We start from the raw sequence: 27,043 nt of genomic DNA on the forward strand, positions 1-27,043 counted from the left end.
AGGACAAGTACTAGGGGTGTACTGTGTAGCCATGTCTGGGTCGCCTACATATTAAGACAAGTACCAAGAGTGCACAGTGTAGCCATGTCTGGGTCCCCTATATATTAGGACAAGTACTAAAGGTGCCCTGTGTAGCCATGTCTGGTCCCCTATATATTAGGACAAGTACTAAAGGTGCCCTGTGTAGCCATGTCTGGGTCCTCTATATAGTAGGACAAGTACTAAAGGTGCACTGCGTAGCCATGTCTGGGTCCCCAACATATTAGGACAAGTACTTAGGGTGCACTGCGTAGCCATGTCTGGGTCCTCTATATATTAGGACAAGTACTAAGGCCGCCTGTCCATGGGCGTTGCGGTATCCCGTGGCAGATCTCCACTGCAGGAGCTGCCGCCCCGGGAGAAGGAGCCTGCAGGCAGATCCCCATGGTCAGCCTATGTGACAGACAGGCTGACCACGGAGAATCGCAATGCTATGGAAAGCGTTTATTGCGTTCCCCGCGGTCGGATTGTCTCTGTGGGAAACGCAATTACAATTTGCCCGTGAACAGGAGGCCTAAGGGTGCCCTGTGTAGCCATGTCTGGGTCCCCTATATAATAGGACAAGTACTAAAGGTGCACTGTGTTGCCATTTCTGGGTGGATCCCCTATATATTAGGACCAGTACTAAGGGTGCCCTGTGTAGCCATGTCTGGGTCAGCTATATATTAGGACAAGTACTAAGAGTGCACTGTGTAGCCATGTCTGGGTCCCCTATATATTAGGACAAGTACTAAGGGAGCACTGTGTAGCCATGTCTGGGTCCCCTATATATTAGGACAAGTACTAAGGGAACACTGTGTAGTCATGTCTGGGTCCCCTATATATTAGGACAAGTACCAAGAGTGCAGTGTGTAGCCATGTCTGGGTCCCCTATCTATTACGACAAGTTCTCATGTCTGGGTCGGATACTCCTTTCTGAAGTGCCAAATGGGTCAAATGAGTTAGAGACACTGTATATACATGCAGCTCTCTAAATTGTAGTTTATAGGACTGTGAAATGCCAGGCCATTACCTCAAAATCGATCATCTACAATGGAGAGTGCGCTGACTGGGGGTGAAGGTGACCACCATTTTCCTAATAAGTGGGAGTCCTAGAAGTTGAACGTTCTTCAATCCATTGTGGCATACACTTAAGATACCATAAATATCTCAGATGCGATTAACCTTGTGATCCTTGGCAGTGGCCCAGTATGGCAATGTGGCCCTTAGACCAGAACAAGTTGTGCCCCTCTGTTCTAGATCATCAGAGTACCAAGCCACATTATAGCGTGACTTATATCAAATAGCGAAAGGCAGACAAAGTGATACTGCTATGTTTGTATTGCTTCATATTCCTACACTAAACTCTATGACCCGCAGTACAGCTGGTGAATCTTGTGACACTTGGCAGTCCATCCTGTGAATCGCTTCAGAAACAAAAAGGCTGAAGAAAACCAGGACTGAAGCGGAGTCAGCCACACTCCTATGACCGCTAGTCGACACAACTTCCACTCATTATCCTATGACCTTGTGTAGCGATGGTGCTGGACTCTCATCCAATATTGGGAAGAAGGGAGTACATGTGTGCCATCTTCTGGGGAAGAGTTAGTAAATTATTAGGACAACCACTTTTCAACTTGTCATATCATTTTTAGGAAGGGGAGAAGATGAGGTACTTTTACATGGGGCGGCTGTAGAGCGCTTAAAGGGGTTGTCCCGCGCCGAAACGGGTTTTTTTTTTTTCAATAGCCCCCCCGTTTGGCGCTAGACAAACCCGATGCAGGGATAAAAAAAAACGGGTAGTACTTACCGAATCCCCGCGCTCCGGTGACTTCTTACTTACCTTGCGAAGATGGCCGCCGGGATCTTCACCCACGGTGGACCGCAGGCCTTCTGTGCGTTCCATTGCCGATTCCAGCCTCCTGATTGGCTGGAATCGGCACACGTGACGGGGCAGAGCTACGAGGAGCAGCTCTCCAGCACGAGCGCCCCATTCAACACAGAGAAGACCGGACTGCGCAAGCGCGTCTAATCGGGAGATTAGACGCTGAAAATTAGACGGCACCATGGAGACGAGGACGCTAGCAACGGAACAGGTAAGTGAATAACTTCTGTATGGCTCATAATTAATGCATAATGTACATTACAAAGTGCATTAATATGGCCATACAGAAGTGTATAGACCCACTTGCTTTCGCGGGACAACCCCTTTAAGCATCGAAATGTCCTCCCAGCGATACTTGTTCTTGTTCTTTCACAGAAAAGTGACTAGTCACTGAATGAAGGCAAAGCGCACCCAGATCACTCCTGGCCTCCTGCCTACATTCAGAGTAAACAGGCAGTCAGTCATTCATAGAGGACTGGCTACCTGTTTACATAGGCCAACAGTCACTCGGTTTTTTAGAGGTTTAAAATGAGTAACTCCAACAAGTGATTGTTCCACACTCATTTGAGCAATTACTCGGGCAACGGTCGGTCTGTGTAAAAGTATTTATACGCGGCTTTAAGACTTGTTTGTTCCTCCCAAACAACCAGCACCAAAAAGGATTGAATGGGTAGAAAATTTACTTGTCTGATCATATGGGAAGCACCGTCAGCACTGGTGGCCACCTGGGCGAGCACCGTCAGCACTGGTGGCCACCTGGGCGAGCACCGTCAGCACTGGTGGCCACCTGGGCGAGCACCGTCAGCGCTGGTGGCCACCTGGGCGAGCACCGTCAGCACTGGTGGGGGCCACAAAAAGCAATATTGCTATCAAGGCTACAAAAGGGAGTGGGCAGCAAACTGAATCTTTGATCCTGGTGCAGAAAAAAAAAAGTTACATCTCTTGGAAGGAGAGGTTATATGGTGATAGTTGATTGCTGAACCCCCTTCTGAGTGTGAGAAGAGCAGATGGTGGTAGTGATAGTACTAGATTGTTACCATTGAAGGGGTCCAGTTTCATTTAGTTATGCTGCCCCTCCTCCAGTATACATCGCTGGTAGTAATTGTGCTTATCAAGTTTTGGGAAGGAAGCAGGAAATCTTTGAAAGCACTAATGAGAGCCTGATCCAAAAAATGACTAATATATATCACACAGCCTCTTGCAGAGGAGTAGTTACACCAGAGATGTGTCAGAGCTGACACTCCACTCATTTACTGTAACCCTGGATGGGAGGTGTTGAGGCGCCCCTGTACCTCCCGCACATGTGCTTTCTATAACAATAACTTGCACAAGAGTGTATCAGCTTCTAGCTTTACGGGAACTGAGCTCTGCATTACGGGCGAGGGGTCTTTGATCTGTGTGATGCAGGTTGAGTAATGTAGATGCTCCATTGTATGACTCAGGGAGAAGCAGAGTACATGGGCCAAGTGATGTGGGTGTCTATAGACCCTGGCAGAGAATTGTTGTCCCCAACTTTCTCCAATGTCTACATATCAATATATGACCTGTGAAGAGTCTATAAATCTCAGATAAACTGAGGCAAAAGTAAACTTTTTACGCAGCATATAGAAAACTATGGAATGAAGAGTCGTTCTAAATGGAGCCCTATTACAGGTCCAAACCGAGAATGGGCACAAAAAGATGATCAGACTTCACCAGTTGTCTCCTACCTGTCGCTGTTACAAAACTGCACCTCCAAGAGTGTCGTCAGGGAATTCTGGGAGTTGTAGTTTGGCAACACTGGGAGAGAGACAGATTACGGCTCACTGATCTAAACAATGCAACCCTCCAAACCTCTCCTGTCTTGATACATTTTACCTGCACTGATACATTGTAGCAATCTGTTTAGCTCATGAGGTTTGTCTAGACTGGATACAGCTATAGCAAACTCGCTGCTGTGAAAAGCATTAGGTCTGGATGCGTTTTCAGCCTCTGGATGTAAAAATTACTACTACTTATTTTAACCCCTTAACCCCTTGAGTGGCAGGTTTCCTACCACCCTGTCGTGCCCACCAGGGCAGGTTTTTTAAAATGGTCTAATCATTGAATTTCAACTAGTTTTGCAGTTGCGTCTCAAGAGCCATAACTTTTTCATTTTTCCATTGACATGGCCATATAAGGGCTTGTTTTTTGCGGGACAAGTTGTGATTTTTTAAACAGGGGGAAGGAAAAAAAGAAATGGTGAAAAAAGAAAAAAGGGGCCATGTCATTAAGGGGTTAAATAATGTATTAACTTCCTTCTCTGGGTCATTACGACGCACATGGATACCACATGTGTGATTGTATTTTTGATTTTTTTACAAAGTAAAGGGAGACAAGTGTTTTTTTTATTTTTTTAATAATTTTTTTACTTTTTTTTTTTTTTATTTTTTTTAATTTTTTATTTTTTTTTTGTCCCTTTAGGGGACTTCCACAGGGACCCATCAGGACCACTGATCACATTCCAGGGGTCCGATGGTGACAGCCCTTTACATGCTGCAGTGACAGCCCTTTACATGCTGCAGTCACATAGACTGCAGCATGTAAAGGGTTAACACAGCAGAGATCGGAGGTTTTCTCTGATCTCTGCTGTAAGAGCTGGTATATAGCTGTCCTCTGACAGCTAACAACCAGCTCTCCCTGCCACAGAGACCATCGGCTTGCTTCTGACAAGCCGATGGTCTCTATGGCAACCTGTAAACAAAGCAGGACATTGCCGACATGTCGGCAATATCTTCTGCTGGTTTTTCAAAGCCCTTGCACTGCTCTGTGTGGGTCTGTGCAGGCAGAGCACACTGTCACAGCTTGTGGCATTGTGCTCTGCAGCTCCCATAGTGATACATAGCCCGGAAATCTTCCGGGCTATGTTGCTATGAGCAGTGGAGCTCGTCACGGAACTTTTCCGGGCGTGCCACTCAAGGGGTTAAAGGGGTTGTCTCGCGAAAGCAAGTGGGGGTATACACTTCTGTATGGCCATATTAATGCACTTTGTAATATACATCGTGCATTAAATATGAGCCATACAGAAGTTATTCACTTACCTGCTCCGTTGCTGGCGTCCCCGTCTCCATGGCTCCGTCTAATTATGATGTCTTCTGGCGTTTTTAGACGCGCTTGCGCAGATGGGTCTTCTGCCTGGTGAATGGGGCCGCTCGTGCCGGACAGCTGCTCACCGCGTCGTCAGCGTAGCTCCGCCCCGTCACGTGTGCCGATTCCAGCCAATCAGGAGGCTGGAATCTGCAATGGAGAGCAAGGAAGGAGAAGAAAATCCACGGTGCACCATGGGAGAATATCAGCGGCGCCATCTTTAAAAGAAGAATAGAAGAAGCTGCAGAACGCTGATGCAGGTAAGTGCAATGTGCTTTTTAAAAACTAACCTATGCTTTCTTTTTAACAGGGCAGAATGCGGGGGTAAGTGAAAAAAAAAAAATTTCGCTTTCGCCGCGAGACAACCCCTTTAATGAGACTCCGGCTTGCATCGGTATTGAGGGAGCTACTTCACCCTGTCACCCTCTTACATGCCATAATCGCTATTGATTGTGGCATGTAAGGGGTTAAATTGTTGGGAATGGAGGTTTTTCCACTCTCAGATTCCCGTTCCTACCTTAAATTAGGCTGCCGTAAAAACCTATATGGCTGGTCATTAAAGCTTTTGGATTTGCCAGGCATGACAGCCAATCAGACCCTACCTCCAGAAGGGTCTGATTGCTGGATGTTCAAAGGTACACCATACTGCGCTACATTGTAAATTCAATAAAAAGAAATAAAAAAATTGCTGTGTTTCATCTCTGACCAACAAAAAATTACCATAATCAAAAACAATTAAAAAGTCATAGATCACACAACATGGCACCAATGGAAACTACAACACATCCCGCAATAAGGGCTCACGCCATTGCAAAAATTCCGCCGTGGGAGGTCCCCACTAGCATAGTATTAATGGAGACTGCAGAAAAACGCACGTTTTTCCATGGTCTCCATAAATACTATGCTAGTTGGGACCTCCCGTGGTAGAAAACCGCAGAAAATAGAACATGCTGCGATTTGTTTCCCGCTGTGGAAATACGTGGTCACATTCCGCGTGTTGGCATTGGCAGGTTCGGTTTAATGGAACCTAATTGCTGTGGAATTCCACCAGGGATTTATGCCACTGGAACCGCGGCAAAAATCCGATCGTGGGCATTAGCCCTAATCAATACTGCATTGGCGGAAAAGCAAAAAGTTATAGATCTTGGAATGCGGGATTACAAACTTAATTCTCTTTTTTAGTTTTTTTTAATTGTAGAAAAGTAGAAAGAATAAGACTATTTAAATGTAGTATTGCAGTAATCGTATCAACCCACTGAATGAAAGGGACTTTTCCTTTATATTGTACAATGAACCCCATAAAAAAAATTCCACCATTTTTTTTTATTCTCTTCCACAGAAAGGTTAATCCATACATAGGTTTCCCCAGTAGTGCCTCTCGCTGCAGTATGTAGACCGTAAAAATAGGACCCGGTGTTTTTTCCCCCTATTTTGCTCCACTTGGAAATTTTTTATTTCAGTTTTCAGTACATTAAATAGGACCGCTGAAAAATACAAAATACAAGCTCGTCCTACAAAATACAGGCCCTCAGACAGCCACGGCGATACATAGGAGCTAGGATTTTTTGAAAGTTGAGGAAAAAAGAAAAGTGAAAAAAAAAATAGGCCACATCACTGAGGAATTAATGAACTTCCGGTTCAGTTTGAACCAATTCAGATCGAACCCAACTAATTAAATTCAACTAATTGGCAGAACCAAACTTTGGAAAAAAAAAACTCCACTTCTCTCTAAATGTGTGTAAAAAGCAAACAACATTCCAAAGAAATGGGGTGGGGGGGGGGTTGTGTTCATGAAACACCAACCCCCTTCCAAGTTTGTCTTCAAGGCCTCATGACCACGGTTGTGGCGGACTCCACTAGCGAAATATCAGAGCGGAACCCGCAACGGCGCCCCCCAAAACACCCATACTCCCCTCCCAGATATGGCGTGTTATTCCCGTCCCTAGAGCCAGCGCAGTACAGCACATGACGCACCAACCGTGTGGGATGACGTGACCGGTGGTGGGCAGGGATGCATATTCACTCGATACTTCCACTGTGCTACAGCAGAAGTATAGCATGACGGATGGCTTCCATTGACTACAATTGTAGTCAATGGAAGCCAACTGCGCGTATTTCCGCGGAAATTACAGCATGCCGCAGTTTATTTTACGCTGCGGAATTCCGCAGTGTGAACATTGAGCTATTAGGTTCAATAGAACCTAATAGCTGCGGGATAATGCCACAGATTTTTGCCGTGTAAAACGTGGCAGAAATCCGGTCGTGGACATTAGCCCAAAAATGTTCTTTAGTAGTCAACAGCCAACTTTTATTGGATGAAAGCGCCATCCATGTTTATTTGTAGCGGTGTAGAGAAAAACAATGCAGACTGAACAGGTTTCAAACTCCAACATTCCCTTCATCAGGCAGAGGAGAGCGGCGGATGGGCAGTCTGGTCATATGCCCATCAATCCAGGTTTAGGATGCAGTGCTATGTAGACAAGGGCGTCACATAAAGGCATAGATGCTGTTCTGAAGATATATGAGGCCATTAGTAAGTGCCCCATTACATTTTTTTTTCTTTTTTTTAACATGGTCAACCCCTTTAAGAGTAGGTCCGTGGTTGCTAACTCCACCTCTGCATTAAACAAGCCATATTGTTAATAGTGATCTCTGTATTTGCTGCATGTTATATTCCAACCCCTCTGTACAAAGCCTCCACATGGCTGACTAATGTGTGTTTATATGAACATGAGCCAATTACCTAAACAGAGCGCAGATAATTGACAGGGAGACCATCCTGGCTGTGGGGAATTATCCGCCAGCTATACAAGCAGCTCAGAATGTTTGCATTCAAGCCGGGAAAGTGGTAGAGAGCCAGGACTCATTGATGGAGATATAAAGCATGGGGGCGGAGGTGCTATTAAGTAGGCGGCAGCTGCTTAACATCACACAGGGTACGGTGTAAAGCTTACCTACACGTAGAATTATTTTATAATCCGCTCTAACTGATCACAATAGAAAGGGGAACTTCAGTAATCACAGCCTAAGGCTTCTTTCACACGAACGTATATCGGCTCGGTTTTCACATTGAGCCGATATACGTCGTCCTCATGTGCAGAGGGGGGGGGGGGTTGGGGGGGGGTATGAAAGAGCCAGGAGCAGGAACTGAGCTCCCGCCCCCTCTCTGCCTCCTCTCCGCCCCTCTGCACTATTTGCAATGGGGAGAGGCGGAGCGGGGCTAATTCTCGGAACTTAGCCCTGCCCCCGCCCCACCTCCTTTCATTGCAAATAGTGCAGAGGGGTGGAGGCAGAGAGGGGGCGGGAGCTCAGTTCTGCTCCTGGCTCTTCCATCCTCCCCCCCCCCCCTGCACACGAGGCAACGTATATGGGCTTGGCGTGAAAACCGAGCCGATATGCGTTCATGGGAATGCAGCCTAAGGCTTCTTTCATATCAGAAGTCCTTTTTGCGCTGTGATCTGATGCATTGGATTCCAATGCATCAGATCACAGGGGCGTATTACAGAGATGTAAAAGCGCCTGGGAAGGCCAATATAGCGCTGGGCGTTTTTACGTTACACCCAAAAGATAGTCCTGGAACTATCTTTTGGGCCGGAATAAGTCTGCCGCTGCATAGGCTCCCTCTGCTCTCCTCCCCCCCCCCCCCCCATGCAGGCTCACCTCTCGTTCTGTACAATGGGAGGGGGCGGGGCAGAGCCAAGCGCCGACTTGTCCCTCCTCCTCCTATTGATTGCTGTAAACAAGGGGCAGGATGTGGGCAGGGCTATGCCACTGCCCTGTCGCCGCCCCTTGTCCATAGCCATCAATGGGAGGCGGGTCACCGCTTAGCTCCGCCCACCCATTGCAAAGAACGAGTGGGGAGATGACAAGAGGTGAGCCTGCGATGTGGAGGGAGGGGAAATGGGCGACGGCATGGTGAGCTCGGCGCTTATGCACCAGGCCTCGTGCCATGTGAACAGGCACACAAACGTTAGATTTGTGCGCCCATTCACGAGCTTCTACGTCCCAGATAGAAGCATATATTGGATGGCCGTGAACACGCAGGCCAATATGTGCTCATGTAAAAGCATAAGGGTCCTAAACATCATCTCCAGTCACTGCAGAAAGGCTACGAACAACGTCTTGGTTTGGAGGACCTGGCACATCCATGCATCACAAGGGGACTGTGTAAAACGTAATTTCTCCTGCGGTGGCACTGCAGGAGAATTAAACACTTGGGTTCTTTAAGATATTACAACGGATTGAGGAATATCCTGTGATAAGGTTACTGCTGGGTGAGCAGTCTAAAAACTGTTTTGTCAAAGCAAGCCCTGGTAGGATTAGTAGGCTGTAAGCATAAATCGGGTGAGCTGTGGCCCTTTGGTCAGTCCTCTTGGTCACTGAATAATACTGGTAGACTACATGGAACAGTACTACCACCATTTCTACTGCTCATTACTCAACTCAATTCCGCCTTAACTGCAGGAGTCAAGCAGGAAGAAACATCATACTAGTCAACCCTCTCTGGAAGGTTGAGCATCCTACAAACCCTAAAGAGTATGTCCAGTGCGTCGTCCAGGCGGAAAGCCAGCCATTGCAGAAGAGACCACAGGGCTCTCAAGATGGTTGTCACAGGTGGCTCTGTGAGCTCTCCCCAACAATGGTGCAACGTGGCCCAGTTGGTCGCTTGCAGTGCAAAAACAGACAGATGTAAACAATGGTAATTAGTCTTGTGTGGTCACGTGACGCAGTACCTTTTTTCAAGCAAACTGTTGCTTTTTTTTTATTTAAGCAGAGTCCACAGGCAATAATAGTTTCAAACCGGAGGTACACCGTTTTTATTTACTCATAGTCCAACTTTGATTTTCCAAGTATTAAGCAAGATGAGAGTCTCAGACAACACTTCTGGCAGGCTTCCTTCTGATTCAACACTGAGGACACCTAGATTAAAGTGCTCCCTAGAAAAGTGTGAGTGTGTGTGTGAGTGTGTGAGTGTGTGAGTGTGTGTGTGAGTAACAGTCTGATAGATGATCCCCAGGAGTACACTCCCAGCACTGTAGGTTAACACACAACTTTTGGTTTTCCTTTCTTGCTAGTTACTCCTCCCGACTTGTCATAGCAGGAACCATTACTCTGAGCTTCACTCTCCAGAAGGGAAATATCCCACAGCAAATGTGACAGATCCACGGCTCTGCACAGGCAAAAGCAAAAGCTAGCTTCAGCCTTCCACTGACCCATCCTCCTCCACCGACTACATCTCTGCGCACTTTCCACTCACTACTCTAGACTCCGCCTCCAAACTTCTCCTAAACTCCCACAATTCCACACACAAACAAGTTAGGTAAGACAGATTTGCCACCACAGAGCTCGTTAGCACTTACATAATATACAGATCAACACAAGCACACAAGACAGTTTACACAAAATGTACATGCACTTACTCTAAAGACACCCCAACTTTGGGCCGCTACACCAGTTGTAAACTATTGATCACAACTAATAAATCAGTACATCCAGGATCCCCACCATTCAACTGTTCCTTGAGTCAGTGCTTGTGTACTGAACTAATTTCTGCAGGAAGCAGACAGCTCCATTTTCACTGCGGTGGGCAGGCTTGGTATTACATGTGAAGTTTCCAGTGAAGCGAATGAAACCTTTGCATGTAATGGGCGCCATCAGTGTAGAGGGGGGGGGGGGGGGAGAGAGGGGGAGAGAGGGGGCCCTCTGCCAGGTGCTATCAATACAGCAATCTCACGGTCAATACCAATGGAGTGGGTTAGCACTGTTGGGAGGCATTCTTACTAGACCTGTACAAGCTCATATACATGTGCTTTGGTTTTGTACAATGAGGATCTTTTAAAAATGGGGTTCTTCCGGTGAGCATTTTAAAACTTGATATATTGAATATCTGTTGTAAATCTTAATTTTTTAAATCAGAACGTGCCTCAGATGAACTAGAGCCACGCACCACCAGTTGAGGATCTAGGACGTGCTAGGACCCTCCATATCAGACTTCCTTCATGTGACCTATACAGACATTCTCTTTGTGATGGATGCATAAAAGAATCTCACACGGACATTGATATGTTTATCGCAACTGCACATAACATGCCAAGACCAGACTGAACAGGTGTAAGTATGTTGTTAACATGATCCACCGACAGCTGCACGCCATCTTTACTACTAAGAGGTGATCATTTCTGCACAGTCACCAAACAAAGTAAGAGCGGGGGTCAAAGGAGGATAATCTTACACATTCCCATTCCTTCACATATAATGAAGCACATATTAGAGGCAGTTCTCATGTCTGCAAGTGATTAAGGACATATAATGTAATGCAGGAAGGAAAGGTCTGCCTCTCGTCATTCATATATGTCTATTGTCACAACTGCTACTGTTAAGCTCTAAAAGGCCATCAAACTTCTAGCATTCTGTAATGGCCCCTAATACTCCAGAGTTCCTGGTAGTCAGACATCTGTTCAAAATAATCATGACCAGATTTTAAGAGAGAGTTACCAGAGAGCCATGGAGAGATAGCCCCTCGCACCCTCAAACCCAACCCCTCATCCCCATTTTCCACTTCTTTTAGCAATGCTAAGGTTTAGGCCGCCTGTCCACGACCGCGATGGAATGTCGCTAGCTATATTCCTCCGCAGGGAAGGAGGGGGGAGCACTAAAAGGTCTTCGCGATGAGCCTATATTAATGGTAGGCTCACCGCGGAGCATCGTGGCATGCCGGGATTTTAATCAGGCGAGCAGAAAACAGCTATTGATTTTCTGCTCCTGTGCGGTAGGCAGCGCTTTCCATAGTTATGCTATTGAAAGCATGTCATGGGAGTTCCGCGTGTGATTTATCGCCCTGGATCGCGCAATGCCACCTCGCCCCTGGGTAGCCAGCCTTCCTGTAAAAAAAAATAAATCCAGCCCCTAAAAAAAGTTGTCGTTTTTCTGCAAAACTCAGCATGGTTACATCAGAAATATTATTATTAATCTTTATATAGCACCAACATATTCCGCAGCACTTACAAGACAAGACACAAGGGACAGAAACAAAACTACAGTTATATATAGTAATCAATTGATGGAATCAGTAAGGGTGAGGGTCCTGCTCCAACCAGCTTACACACTAGAAATAATGGGGTGATGCAGAAGGTAAGGCGAGGTGGAGAGTGAGGAATGCTATTAACAGGCAATAGTCAAGACATAAGCCGTGTGGTGGCTGAATCGGTATGACTGCAGGGGCGGTTGATTGCGGCTGGCAGAGATTGCAGAATGTAGGACAGGGAGCATGTTATCAGGGTGAGTACAGAGGGGTTTGGTTTAGGGGATATGGTATGCCTGCCCGAAGAGGTGCGTTTTTAGAGCACGCCTGAAGTTGTGTGTCAGGGAATGCCCAGATGGTTTTGGGTAGCGCGTTCCAGAGGACTGGTGCTGCTCTGGAGAAGTCTTGGAGGCGGGAATAAGAGGTTCGAAATAAAGGGGCACTCATCCGATTTCATTAGAGGAGCAGAGGGCGCAGGCTGGGTGGTGGATTGAGATAAAGGAGGCAATGTAGGGTGGCACGGTGCTATGGAGATCTTTATGGATGAAGGCAGGGAATTTGAATTGAATTCTGTATTTGACGGGCAGCCAGTGCAGTGACTGGCACAGGGCAGAGGCGTCTGAGTAACGGATGGACAGGAAGATGCCGCATTCAGGATGAATTGGAGAGGGAAGAGTATGGCGTTGGGGAGGCCGATCAGCAGCGAGTTGCAGTAATCGAGCAGAGAGTGGATGAGGGCAACTGTGAGCATTTTTAGTGTGTCCACAGTGAGAAAAAGGCGGATTCCTGCGATGTTCTTGAGGTGCAGCTGGCATGTTCGGGCCAGAGATTGGATGTAGGGGGTAAAGGAGAGATCGGAGTTGAATGTAACCCCAAGGCAGCTGGCATACTGGGAGTTATGGTGGCGCCACACACTGAGATGGAGGTGCCAGGATGAGGTCAGTTAGCAAAGGGTCAGTTTTAGTCTGCTTTCACATGGGCGCAAAAAAAAAAAAATCATGCTTTGCTTGCGATGTGACAATGATACAAATCACATGTATGTGAAGCCTATGCTTTCCAATAGTTCCTTCACATTAACGATGTTTTGTAGGCTGGTATATTGCAAGAAAAAAAAAACTGCAGCATGCTAAATATTGACTCGATTGGTTATGTTTTGTAGCCCATGTTTCCCTATGGATCCTTCCTTCTGTAGGTTCTGAGCATTCAGCACACCTATAGCATCGCCGGATGCAGGGTGTCGGAGATGTGAGCCATGGTTGCCGCAGTCTGCACCGGATGGATTGGGTCACAGGGGGCGCTGCTTTATCCAGGGCATGTTTGAGAATGGTGTTGTATTGTGTGGCGGCCAGGTTGGGACATTAGGAGAGAGATAGGGAAAAGAGAGGACTTTAGGGACTCAAAGTATTGGGTGTGAACGGCCTGAAGGTTCCTGTACGATAGGTAGGTGGGTCCGGGGAGATGCTAGGGAGCTTGACAGAGAAAGAGAGGAGGTTATGGTCAGAGAGTGGGAGAGGGGAGTTAGTGAAGTGGGAAACAAAGCAGAAATGGAGGAAGACCAGATCCAGAGTATTGCCATTACTGTGAGTGGGAGAGGCTGTGAGTTGTGAGATCAAGGGAGAAAGTAAGCAATAGAAGCTTAGAGGCAGATGGGGTAATTAATGGGATGCTAAGTTCCCATAAAATGAGGGTTGGGATTTTGCAGGGGAGGTAGTGGGGGACCCAGGTGGCAAAGTGATCCAGAAACAAGTGGGGAGCACCTGGGGGGCAGTAGATACTACTTGCATGGATGGGGGACAGAATAGTCGTAGGGTATGTACCTCGAACAATGGGAAAGTAAGTGAGGGTGGGGATGGGGGGGGGGGGGGGGGGAATGGCCTGGAAGGTGCATTACGAGGAGAGAAGAGCACCTACTCCTCCACTATGCCTGTTTTCCGGTCTTGGAGTATGAGAGAACAGCTGGCTATTGTAAGACAATGCAGCAGGGGAGGCCATGTCAGACTGCTGTATCCACGTTTATGTGAGAGCTAGCAGGTTTAGGGATTTATCAGTGAAAAAGTTGTGGATGGTGGGGAGTTTGTTGCATGCAGACGGGCAGTTCCAGAATGCACATTGAAAGGAAACCAGGGAGGGTATGCACAGACTAGTGGTTGGGCTAGAAGGGCGTGTCAGGATTGGGAGAAATAGCATCCACTGCTAGTAGCAGCAGCAGGATAGTGAGGGTGAGAGTGTGGTTAAGAGATTTGCGAGGGTGGCTGTTACGTTTTTCTGTGGCTTCGGGGGCATTGAGGAGCCTTAGGAAAGTGAAGTATGTGTATGAAGTGTTCATGGGTGAAGGAGAGAGGGGCTGACATGGATAGAATGCACCAGAGGTGGGCGTTGGAGGTAGGTTTGAAAGAAGACAGTAAAGATGAGAATAGAGGCTACAGTAGTAGTGATGGTGATGAAGTGCAACGTGTTCAGGCAATTTATGTGGCATACCTGTCGATACCATGTTTAACTGCATAAAAGTACACTTGATCCCAGTCACACTTTATCCAGGATATACAAAGAATTAGAGCTGTGGTGTGATTAGATGATCGGTCTTGTCACCAGAGATCCTAAAAGTGGTTCCCCCCTTGGCCTATAAAAAGGCTGTCAGAGGCTATTTGTGTGTAGTGACTTCCTCTTTGACTTGTGTAGAGCTTGATGACCACTAGAGGCTGCATTATGCAATCCAAAAGATTTCGCCCAATTAACAGAGTTCGAGAGGGGGGCCATTATTAGAATGTGAGAAGCTAGACTGTCATATTGAATTGACCACCTGGGCTGTTCTGACCAGACAGTTAGGTGTTGGGACCAGTTAATAGGTGAGGGTAGGCAAACAAGGTGACCAATCTCAGGGCGCCCTCGACAGACTGCCAGTAGAGAGGATCATTTGATCATCTGACAAGCATGAGCAGCCCCAACAACAATTTCATTGTCTGCCATCCAGAAAAGGGTGGCATAATCATTGTGTCTGTTGGAACCATTTCAAGGCACTTGGCTAAAAGGACATTTGGGCTCACTGGAGCCATCAGGTGTACCATCACCTCTGTTTGTAGGGGTATAGTGACTGGACTGTTATGGAGTGAAACTGGGTTTTCTTCAGCAACTAATCCAGATTTCGTTTGGGCACTGACAGCCATGTTTGTATCTGGGGACCTATGGGTTAGCGCCTCAACCCTGCCTTTGCTGTGGAGCGGTACACTGACCCTTGCTGGTGAGATGGTCTGGTGGGCCATCGAATATGACAATTGGTCCCCCCTAGTAGTAGTACGAAGGACAATGACAGCTCAGCGATATGTTCAGGATGTCCTGCAGCTACATGTGTTCCTCTCATGGTGGCTTCCAAGAGGCAGCAGGATAATGCTCGGCCGCACACACAAGGGGGTCACAGGAATGTCCCCACAACATTGTCACACTTCTGTGGCTGCCCAGTCGCCGTATTTAATCGCCAATAGAACATGTATGGGACTGTCTGAGATGCCAACTTCGACAGCCTACAAGTTTGTATGATTTAAAGGCTCAATTACAGCATAAGTGGAGACATATGCTGCAGGAGACCATATGGAACCTGTATGCCACCATGTTCACCGTATCACATCTTGTAGAGTAGTCACAGGGTGAACAAAATAAGTGGTCACAAAGTTAGAAAAAAATCCAGCACTGCTACATGCTGTGTAGAGTGGTAAAGACACATAAATAGGAACTTACTTCACTGGGGGGGCGGGGCTATAGAAGTCAGCAAACCCCTCCCACCCTCCTCAATCCTGGTCTCCAGTTGGGATAGAATATCAGATGCTCTAAGTCATTTTCCAGTTTTTTGATTCCAGACAAACAATTGGAAATAAAGATGTAACGTATACAACAAAAAGGAAAACTCCTGGTGACGAGTTTCGAAGGGGACAAGCTTTTATTTCAAGCATAACAGAACTGTTTGGTGTATGGTTTGTATAGCAACAACAGGATGACTGAAGGGGGAACTGGAATGAAAGAGGGACAGGGTAGAAGGGCAGGGGGAAAGGATGGGGAGTATCAGCACCCCCCCCCCCCCCCCATAGGTTGTATGCTGGAAATACCATGGGTAGATGGAGTTAATTCCTCCACTAAATGTAACCTGTTGTATCACATCTTGTATCCAAGCAAGAGGCGGTACAACAGGATACTAGAGCCTCCATGCCCCCCATAGCACATCTTGTATCCAAGCTAGGGGTGGGACAACAGGGTACTAAGGCTTCCATTCCTGCCTCTATCACACCTTGTATCCAAAGTGGAGGCAGTACAACAGGGCACTAGAGGATCAATGCCCACCCATATCACATCTTGTATCCAAGCTAGGAGGCGGTACAACAGGATACTAGAGCCTCCACGCCCTATGTATCACATCTTGTATCCAAGCTAGAGGTGGTACAACAGGGTACTAGGGCCTCCATACCCACCCGAATCACATCTTGTATCCAAGCTGAAGGTGGTACAACAGGGAACAAGAGCCTCCCTTCAAGGGGTCTGTTCTCTACAATGAATGATGCTTTTGCTCTGATCTTGTAATCACTTACATATATAAACGTTACAATCACACAGAGAAAGTTTAATTCCATTCTGAAAACCTCTAGGGAAGGGATTGTATTTTGACAAGGAGCGTATTCTGACCCGTCAAAGCTCATTTGAATTTGATAGATAGGCCGAGCAGCAGGGATCAGAGTAGTGCAGGTTCAGACTGGCCCACAGTGGGACAGATGAATTCTCTGGGGGCCCATAGCCCCCCACTCAGCTGCACTATATAAGGATAGGCAGTATACAGCATCTCAGCCATTTATACTTCCATATAAAAAACAGGCTTATCTATACAGATGCATAGACTGACTGAGACAGAGCAGCCTGTATCCTCACTGCTGGGACTGGGAGGACTCCCCTTACCCATCTTAGCTCCCCCTTATCTATGAAATAAAGGACACAACAACCTGCTGGCGTTTTACGTGGGTAGGCCACAGCTTTATTTAATTTCTCTTTTACTCCACTTTATACCCATCTTCCATGCCGCTTAACTGCTTTATTAAATTTTAACTTTTAACGTGAAAACAACCAGGCGTAAGAAAGCCCCATGATGGGCCTGTACAGCCCTTCCATCCATTGCTGGCATGGAAAAAACATTACCGCCTAACCCCAAGCTGTGACAACTTCCTAATCAACTTAACTTCCTCCTAATAACTCTATCACACCTCCCTTTCCTTACAGGGCGGGTGGGTGGGCGGGCGACTCCACTCTTCTTTCTCCTTCTGAGCACTGACTCCTCCTCTTCCTCCCTCTCTCTCTCCTATCCCTCTAACCCCTTCCCTTGGTCGCTTCCTTCCTCTCCATCTAGCTAGCCCCGCCTCCCAGTCCCCCACAGCTACGTTATACACTTTGCTGTTTTACAGACTGGGAGGACTCCCCTTACCCATCTTAGCTCCCCCTTATCTATGAAATAAAGGACACAACAACCTGCTGGCGTTTTATGTGGGTAGGCCACAGCTTTATTTAATTTCTCTTTTACTCCACTTTATACCCATCTTCCATGCCGCTTAACTGCTTTATTAAATTTTAACTTTTAACGTGAAAACAACCAGGCGTAAGAAAGCCCCATGATGGGCCTGTACAGCCCTTCCATCCATTGCTGGCATGGAAAAACATTACCGCCACCAAGGATGCAGCATATCCCTATGCTGCACTCCGCCCCCCACATGCCAGCCACAACGCCTCCTCTACCCCGTCCTGCAGCCCTGACAAAAACGTGTCGGTGCCAATATCACTAAGGTGAACACCGTCACCCCTAAACATACCTATCTCTCTCTTCTCTAACTCCCAGTGTCTAACTGACACCCCCCCAATTGACTGAACAAATTTAGACATCTTAAAATTAACGTTCTTCCTCGCTCTTTCTATCGCCTCCATATCCCTAGCGTCCCTCCAGAACCTTCTGGCCACAATATCTGACCAGACTATAATAACATCGTTAAAGAACTTTTTAAAACGGTATAAATCCTCCTTCATCAACGTCAGTAATTCTCCCACTAACTTTCCCCAGATCGTTTCCACCCGCGTGGATTACCAAGATCACTCTATCTGGTGACCGCCTGCTGATTTGCAGCACCTCTTGGAGCAGCCCAGTCCATTTCAAACCTCGTACGCCGTGCCATTGCACGCATACGTCTTTTTGTCCCAAATGGGGACCCACCGGCCTTGCTCTGGCCCTCTTTTCGGCCCAAAATATGTAGGAGTGGCCCAATACCCACACTGTCCAGTTTGAACCTGTAAACAAATCAAGAAAAAAGAAACAGGGGAAGAAAATGTCCCCAACATCAAACTCATAACCATTTTACAGTACTCTCAAATCCGGCCTTACGTAGGACCGGTATGCCTCCGACTTCCACCTACCCACCCTTTTTACCTCCTCACTTCGCAACCCGCAGGCAAAAGCCGACGTGGCCGCCCCAATTCTAAACGAATGAGACCCAAAATCGTTTGGCGCAAAACCCAGGTTTTTAAGGCATGACCGCATTACCGCCGTGAACTGGTACCTTGTTACCGGAAATCCCGTTGCGTGTACCAATAGCGGGCCGCCACCGCTGTGGCGTGCCATAACGTCTCCGACTAACTTCACTGGGCACCACTCTGTACCCAGCGCACGAATCCGCAACCATTCACCCGCTCCGTATATGTCCGTTTTCGATTTTCGTATGCAAATTTTTATATCGTCGTCCCCGAGCGAAACATCCGAAAATTGAAGACCTCCCAGATTATTTTTACTCGTCGATACTAATTCGCCCAACCGCAACGCTGCAAAAAAGGCCAAGGAAAATGTAGCTCTAAAAAGCGCCGTTTCTTCTACGTTCGCACATACTGATCCCATTATCTTCATCATTGCGCAAAGCAGCTCGAAAGTGATCGGGCGTCTCCCATCCCGAGAAAACTTCTCTTTCTTCCAACCTTTTAGTATTTGCGTAAAAACAAACTCCTTTGTCACGTCGCGACTCCCGTGCAGGCGTAACAAAAATGCTATTGCCGAAACGTGTTTTCTCGCCGCATCCGCCGACGCTCCCCGCCTGCGCAGGTTCGCCAATGTGTCTAAAGTAACCGCTCTAGCCTGCTCCGTATTCGGAAAACCACCCCCGGCGACCTCAAACCATTGCTTCCAGATCGCATTGTAGCGCCGCCATGTGGCTTCAGATACCGACTTACGGACCAGATTCAGGAGCTCCTTTCTATTATTTGCCATAAGAAAGCAGGGCAACATACCCCCTCGACGTCTGCCGTCGGGTGAAGCTCCCTGAATTTCGACATCTGGAATCGAGAAAGAGCGTCAGCTTTGTTATTTAAATGTCCTGGTACATGGCTCGCTTTGAACTTTATGTTATGCTGTAAACAAACCAAAATCAAATGGCGTAAAGCCGCCAACACCAATTTGCACGCTGAGGACTGTTTATTTACCTCTCTCACCACCGTCTGGTTATCCGACCAAAAACATATACTTCTATTAGCCAACACCGGGCCCCATAGTTCAATGGCGACCATGATGGGAAAAATTTCCAACAGTGCTATGTTTCTCGTCCATCCTCTCTCGTCCCAGGCTTCCGGCCACAAGGCGTTGCACCACCTGTTACCAAAAATCACACCAAAACCGCAGGCTCCGGCTGCATCTGATACCAGTCCTAGCTCCTCACTGTCGACTTCTTCCCTTTGGCATATTACCTGCCCATTGAAAGTTTCGAGAAAAACCTTCCATATGTGCAGGTCCGCCTTCATTTCCTTTGTCACCCTGACAAAATGATGAGGCTCCTTTGCCCCTTTCGTCGCCAAAGACAAACGCCTTGAAAAGGCGCGTCCCATGGGTATGACCCGACACGCGAAATTCAATAGGCCCAGCAGCACCTGCATTTGATGCAGTGTAACTTTCCGTGATGTACTAACGGTCTCTACCATCTGCCGCAGCCGCGCAATCTTTTCCTCTGGTAGCCGAAACACCATATCCTTAGTATCGATCTCGATACCTAAGAACTCCAAAGTTGTCACTGGCCCTACTGTCTTCTCCGCGGACAGGGGGACGCCTGCTCTTTCCATCAGCCTCTGAAAAGATGCCAATAGAAAACCGCATACGCTTGACTCGGGGGGCCCTACGAACAAAAAATCGTCCAGATAGTGTAAGACCGAAGGGATGCCCGTCTCGAATCGAAGTATCCATTCCAAAAATGAACTGAAAACCTCAAAATAATAGCACGAAATAGAGCATCCCATCGGCAAACACATGTCCACGAAATAGCAACCTTCCAATCTACACCCCAACAGATGAAAACAATCAGGGTGTACCGGAAGCAACCTGAAAGCTGATTCAATATCCGCCTTTGCTAACATTGCGCCAGCTCCCGCCCGACGGACTAGATACACCGCCCGATCGAAAGACGCATACGACACTGCCGCTTGCTCTTTCGAAATCCCGTCGTTGACCGAATCTCCCGCCGGAAAAGATAAATGATGGATAAGCCGGAACTTGCCCGGTTCCTTCTTCGGGACCAGCCCCAAAGGTGAAACCCGCAAGTTCCCGAATGGGGGTTCCCGAAATGGGCCCGCCATCCGACCCAATTCCACCTCTTTCAGTAACTTCTCCATCACTAACTCTTTGTTTTCTCGAGCCGATTTTAGATTGTCGCAGAGCCTAAGGGAAAACGACGGGTTGTGCGGTATCCGGAAACCTTCCGTAAAGCCTAATCTAATTAGTCTTGACTCCTGCGTCCTGTGGTACCGGACGAGCCACCGCTCCAGGTACCTGACGTTCACTGGGGTTCGCTCCTGCGCTGGGCACCCCTGGTGTAACTGCTGTCCTCGGTCGCCTAAAACACCGTACCGCGGAGTGTGCTCCTCCGCACACTGAGCACTCGTGCCGAAACTTACACGATGCGTAGAATCGGCAATGACCTTCGTTGAAGGCCCAGCATGATCCGGAGGGTTTTGGTGCCGCAGGTGCCTGCTGTCCACTGGCGCCTGCAGCGGTCCCCTGAAAAAACGGCTTTATCGGTTTTTGTGAAAGAATAAGCTGGATCCACACATCCGTTGCTTTCGTGGCCCAGCTTATGTTCTTCATTCCGGAAATACGACGACGAAAATCCTCGTCGTACCTCCACCACGCCGACCCTCCGTGCAGTTTATACGCACTATGAATGGTGTTCATATACACCATTAATTCGGGACCCTTCTGTGGACTGTGTTGATAGGCTACGTGTGCCAACATTAAAAACGCCTGTAGCCAATTACCAAATGTTTTGGCTACTTTCGCTTTTCTGTCGGTCCCACGTTCCAAAAACCGCTCTTTGTCGACCGCAATATGTTCCACCGACAGTAGTGACCATATGTCCACATATGTACCATTTTTAATTTTCTCCGTTAACTCTTCCGTCAAGCCCACCCCGAGCGGGGCTACGCCGCAGAAAAGTGTATCTGCGAACCTCAAGCCGTCACCAACCAACTCTTCGCCCCTACGACTCGCCCCTTGTGAGCTCTCGGGTGCGTGAGCCAAACCTTTACCAACCTCATAACGATTTACCAGCGCTTTAAGCGCTCCCATAAACTCTTCATCGCAAAACTCTTCGCCCCTACGACTCGCCCCTTGCGAGCTCTCGGGTGCGTGAGCAAAACCTTTTTCAATTCCAGAACGATTTACCAGCGCTTTAAGCGCACCCATAAAATCTTCGTTGTACTTATCACCAGATGTTACCGATACATCCCAAACATTCTTGTAGTGTGACTCACCCGCCTTGTTCCTCCCTGGTTCCGCCAAGAGGAAGCTCGGGCCGGGTGGCGTTGATGCACGATCCCGCCTCTGGCCTGCGTGTCGTTCCGTTCCCAAATCATGGGTGACACCACGGCTCCTCTGGCTCTGCGCACTGGATGCCCTACCGGCCGAAGATGCCATATTGTGCCTGCTACTGCGGGGAGCGTACCTATTATCTGCGGAAGAAGCCGGCGAGAGAGATGAAGTATCGCGTAAAGCCCGAGCGTCCCGCTCCCGGCCGCTGCGCCTATCGTAAGCAACCGCCGCTCCTGTCCTTCTCTGTGCGTCCATTAAAGGGGCCTTCCTTTTCCGACCCTCATCTTCTGGAGACACTGAAGAGCTCGTAGCTACCCGCGCTCTTCTGCCTGCCCTAAACCGCTGCGCCCCTTTTTCGCTTCTGCGCCCCCCCACCCCCCCCCCATACTTACCTTGCCCTGCCGCTTGCTCCTCCCTGGCGTGCCAACTTGCTCGCTCCCTTGCCGAGCTGCCCGGTGAGCGCCCGCTTGTGCGCCGCTCGTGTCGGGCGCCCTGCCATCCGCCGGTTGCCCCTAATGCCACTGTTGCCTGCTGCTGCACAAAGCGCCCCCGCCCCTCCCCCCCCTCCCTTCTACAGGCAGAGGGGCTGTTGCCAACGCCCCAAGCCCACTTCTCATGTAACCTATGCTGCCTGCACTATCTTCACTATCCCTACCCTCCCTTCTATTTAGCCTCCTAATGCCTCTCTTTGCCATCCGACCCCCACCCCCCTTTCCCTCCCGCTACCTCCGCTTAGCTCTCCCTCCCCCCCGCTAAACTCCTCCGGGCTGAACAGGGACTAGCTCCCGTAGCCCCTTGTGGCCTCCATCTGCAGTGCAGGCCTCCCGCCGGTACTGCTTCCGGCTCGTAGATCCCTCCGCCTGCTGAGGGAGACACGTGTCCCGCTCTCCCTCTCCTCCGCCATGATCTCCTGCACCGCCACGGGATTCCCCTTGCCCGCGCAGGACTTACCCGACCTTGGCACCGCTCCTCCTCTCCCGGTGAGTAGAACTCCGACTTCCGCTCCGCTCTCGTCCCCACTCCTGCGCTCCCAGGCCTGTATGCCTCCGCCTGGCGCTGCGACCGCGCCGCTCCGGCTTGCTCCCGCTGCTCTTGGGCTGCTTCTGCCCCCTTTCTTCGGCGCTGGTCTGGGGCTTAATCTCGCCGGTGGTTGCCTTCTTCTTTGCGGCCTCCCACGTGGTTCCGTGCCGCCGCACTCCGCCGGTGGCTCTTCTTCCGTCCTCGACTCCGGTAACGCCGCCGCCGCTGCTGCCACCGTCCGGAACTCTTCGGCCATCTTCATGAGCCACTGGGGACCCTGGCTGGCCACAGCTTCCCGAATTTGCTGCGTTAGATGCTCCATCTTCAGACTTGCTTGCAGACCTCTCCTGGTGCGACTCCACTCTTCTTTCTCCTTCTGAGCACTGACTCCTCCTCTTCCTCCCTCTCTCTCTCCTATCCCTCTAACCCCTTCCCTTGGTCGCTTCCTTCCTCTCCATCTAGCTAGCCCCGCCTCCCAGTCCCCCACAGCTACGTTATACACTTTGCTGTTTTACAGCCCCATCGCCTTAGGGGCCCCATCGCCAATCTTGCAGCTTCTTACTCCTGTGGCTTGCACAGTCTGGGCACGTATTACCGGCCCACAGAGCTCAGAAGGCCCCTAGTCCAAGACAAGAGCTGGGCAGCAGCTACTGAGAGGACCCCAAGGCAGAAACTGAGGCAGGGGCTGAAAAAAAGTATGTGTCCCCTCTCCTACTAGGCAATTAAAATACATTGATTGTCACGTCCCTGTCATCCCTTCCCCTCCATAGGAAACTAGAACTCCCAGCATGGTGATAGGAAGGTTTCTTGGGGTCCTAAGCATCTGCAGCTAAGGGTGGGGTCACATGTAAACCATTCGCTACAATTTGTAGTAAAATTTAATTTAAATAGCAGTACGTGTCGGGGTTAAACTGCATATCGGCACATTTTCAGCCATGTTACATATGATCTCACCCTCTACAGGATATGCCATAAATGCCACCTCTGGAATCTTCACCTATAGGGTGAATGGGGGATCACCAGTTCCCTGGGCCCCCCAGTCCCACACTGTAGCAATATTTGTTATTTACTAACCACTAGAAGATATACCCGGGCGTTACGCGGCGATTTTATGTATAGCGGTCCTGGAATATATAAAGGGGGCCCCAAAAATGAGCGCAGCACCGCACAGTTATGAAAGCTATCCAAAAGAAAAATCGGTGCCACCCATAGCAACCAATCACAGCACAGTTTTCATTTTACCTCAGCAGTATAGGAAATAGCAACTAATTGTAGTGGCCTAGAGTCAGTGGAGCCCATCCATAATGTTATAGGTCTGTCTCGTCAATGCCTTAGGTGTAGTTTGTATTTGAGATGTGTATTGCACCTCTACAGCACCGAATGGGTTAATGTCTGGAAAATGTAACGTGTTTGTATCGCTTTGTAAGTCATGTGACCGTGCTATGTATACGTGTTTGCGAGGTTCAGTGTAAGGGTAGTCTGTCAGTCAGAAGTGTGGTTTGGAGTCTGCAAGAGAAGTTCTGCTGAGAGAGCCACACAGACACTGATCAGCCTGTGTGAAGAGAGAATGGAGGAAGCGGAGCGATTCCACTATGCTCAGCCTGGGCCTAGTCTACCTAGGAGATACCGGTGCTACCACTAAGCACACAGAGAAGGACCATGGCTTACACAGAAGAAGGGCACGAGAATCATGAGTGTTGACTAGTAGAGAGTTGAGAGCGTGTTGCTGGGTGCAGGACCACACAAGATTGTGGATTGTCCAGAATCCCCCGGGAATCCCCCATCACACCACCTTATCTTGTTGTACCAGACTGTTGATGTGATTTGAAGTTAACAAGTTACAGTAAACTGACATTACCGACCGTTCCCGGTTTGTCCAGAGCGTTTCCCGGTTTGTGGACTTTACTCAAGCATCCAGATTCACCGCAGAGGACAGAGTGCTGGCGTCACAAGTGACAAAGACAACTACAGTTAACCTCTGGTTACTTTTTCCCTGTGATCTCCCCCAGCAATAACTCGGCCAGGTCTCGAGTTACCATCAGGGAAGGAGATGGTAGAGCCCTGTGACAAGGCCTTTCTCTACCCCGCTGACTCCTCGGACGCCGCACAATCACAGCGCAGCTTTCATTTTACCTCAGCAGTATAATAGCATATAATAAGTACATAGCAACCAATCACAACTTTTCTTTATGTCAGCAGTATAAGAAATAACTAATCACAGAGCAGCTTCCATTTTACCTCAGCTGTATATTTATGAAAGCTATCCAAAAGAAAATATGTGTTGCCCATAGCAACCAATCACAGAGCAGCTTCCATTTTACCTCAGCAGTATTAGAAATGAAAGCTGTGCTGTGATTGGTTAGTATTGGCCACAAAAAAAAAAAACCCACAGGGGAAGTCTGAGAGAGTTTTCGATTTTTAATCACGCCAGTATTCGTCGCCGAGTGCTGAAGAACGCTGCGGCAAAGTTTCACTCAAACTGGACCAGAACTGTGGATTTGTATACGAAACAAACACATTTTACGTTTTATATACTCGTAAGATTTCCGGTCTTCTTTTTTTCTACCACTAGAGGGCGCTCAGGAGCTTACTGCATATTGCTATGCATTAAACTCAATAGCAGCCCACTATACAGTAAGCTCCCTTCAGTAGTGGTCATAGTAGGCCAAGTGTTCTGTCTGTTCTGCCTAGTGTCTTCGGAGCCTTGTAGCAGACGGAGCACAGACTGCGAAGAGAGATTATGAAATAAACCAACATTTCTGTACAAACTCAGCAATTACAATTGTAGGTCATACATTAGAAATCGGAGACCCAGGATATGAAGGACATGCAGTATAGTCGCATAATGCCAATACAACAAGATCGGGCAATAACTGATTGACAATCACGATTTCCACCTTAAAGCGTCCCCGCACTTACAGGTGGCGTTATAACGTAAGCAGCTGTATACATGAGGGGCGATATAATTGCACTGCATTCATCACTGCAGGCAGCAGCTGTCATTTTCAGTTCGCACCAGCAGCACATCTGTCAGTGCCTCTCTACCTCCCGCCTCTTCATAGACTTCTATGGGCAGCAGGAGCCATCACCCTCCTATAGGTCCTTGTTCCGTCTCATCTCTGGTAGGGCTCTCTTACAACGAACATACGGTCGCTGCATATTACAGGCGCAGTGTTTGCCTGTGTACTACAAACCGCAGCATACGTGTATTACGTGCATATACATGCCAAGATAATGTATAGAGATCATTGGCATGTAGCAAGCACACATCATTGAAGCTGACCCACATCAAAGAGGCCTTACTACTGTGTTTCTCCAAAAATAAGACACCGTCTTATATTAATTTTTGCCCCAAAAGATGGACAGGGTCTTATTTTCAGGGTATTTATTTTACTCACCTAGCAGGCAGCGCCCGGGTCCCTGGTGCTGCGGCAGGTTTCCGTGTAGTCCTCAATGCCGGTGGAGCATCTCTTGTTGGTGACAGGGCTTGCGTACCCCGCCTCCAGCAAGCGATTGTTCCGATTGGTTTATCGAGCACCAGCTTTGATTGGCTGAGGTGGTGCTCCTGAACCAATCAGAGCCATTCAATTATGTCATTTAATGAATGACTGATTGGTTCGAGTGCTACCACAGCCAATTAGAGCAAGCGCTTACTGGAGTTGGGGTATTTAAGCTCCATCACCAACAAGAGATGCTCAGTCAGCATTGAGGACTACATGGAAGCCTGCCAGAGCACCGCAACCCAGCGGAAGGGACCCGGATGCTGCCTGCTAGGCGAGTATTTCTTTTTTTCATGTAGTGTAGCTAGGGCTTATTTTCAGGAGAAGCACAGTAGGGACAGATTTCATGTGACAACAGGCAGTGAACAGCAAACTAGAAGTAAGGGAGACCCCTAGTGGCCAGTACCTTACAGGGATATTACAGGACACAAAAAAACATTTTAGGATAAGTGATTTGCACTTTGCTTGTTATTACATTAGCTATCATACAAATTGCAGTTGCACTGAGGATCATTGTAATCACAACACTAGTACAAAACTTCCAATAGATGAGACAAATTGTGAATTCCACTGAACCACAAAAAAAAATAAAAATCACAAAAAGTTTGATTTTTCTCATTTCTTAAAGCAAAAAACAG

The 27,043-nt window shown here is 48.2% G+C and overlaps 1 protein-coding gene across 1 annotated transcript in view; it reads right to left on the reverse strand.

The window, feature by feature from the left end:
- Positions 1–27,043, reverse strand: part of EVA1A (eva-1 homolog A, regulator of programmed cell death) — an 814,688-nt gene that overhangs the window by 220,882 nt on the left and 566,763 nt on the right. The gene's annotated exons all lie outside the window — the stretch shown is intronic.

The sequence above is a fragment of the Eleutherodactylus coqui genome, chromosome 1 (genome assembly GCF_035609145.1).
Source record: "Eleutherodactylus coqui strain aEleCoq1 chromosome 1, aEleCoq1.hap1, whole genome shotgun sequence".
In the NCBI taxonomy this organism is placed as follows: Eukaryota; Metazoa; Chordata; class Amphibia; order Anura; family Eleutherodactylidae; genus Eleutherodactylus; species Eleutherodactylus coqui.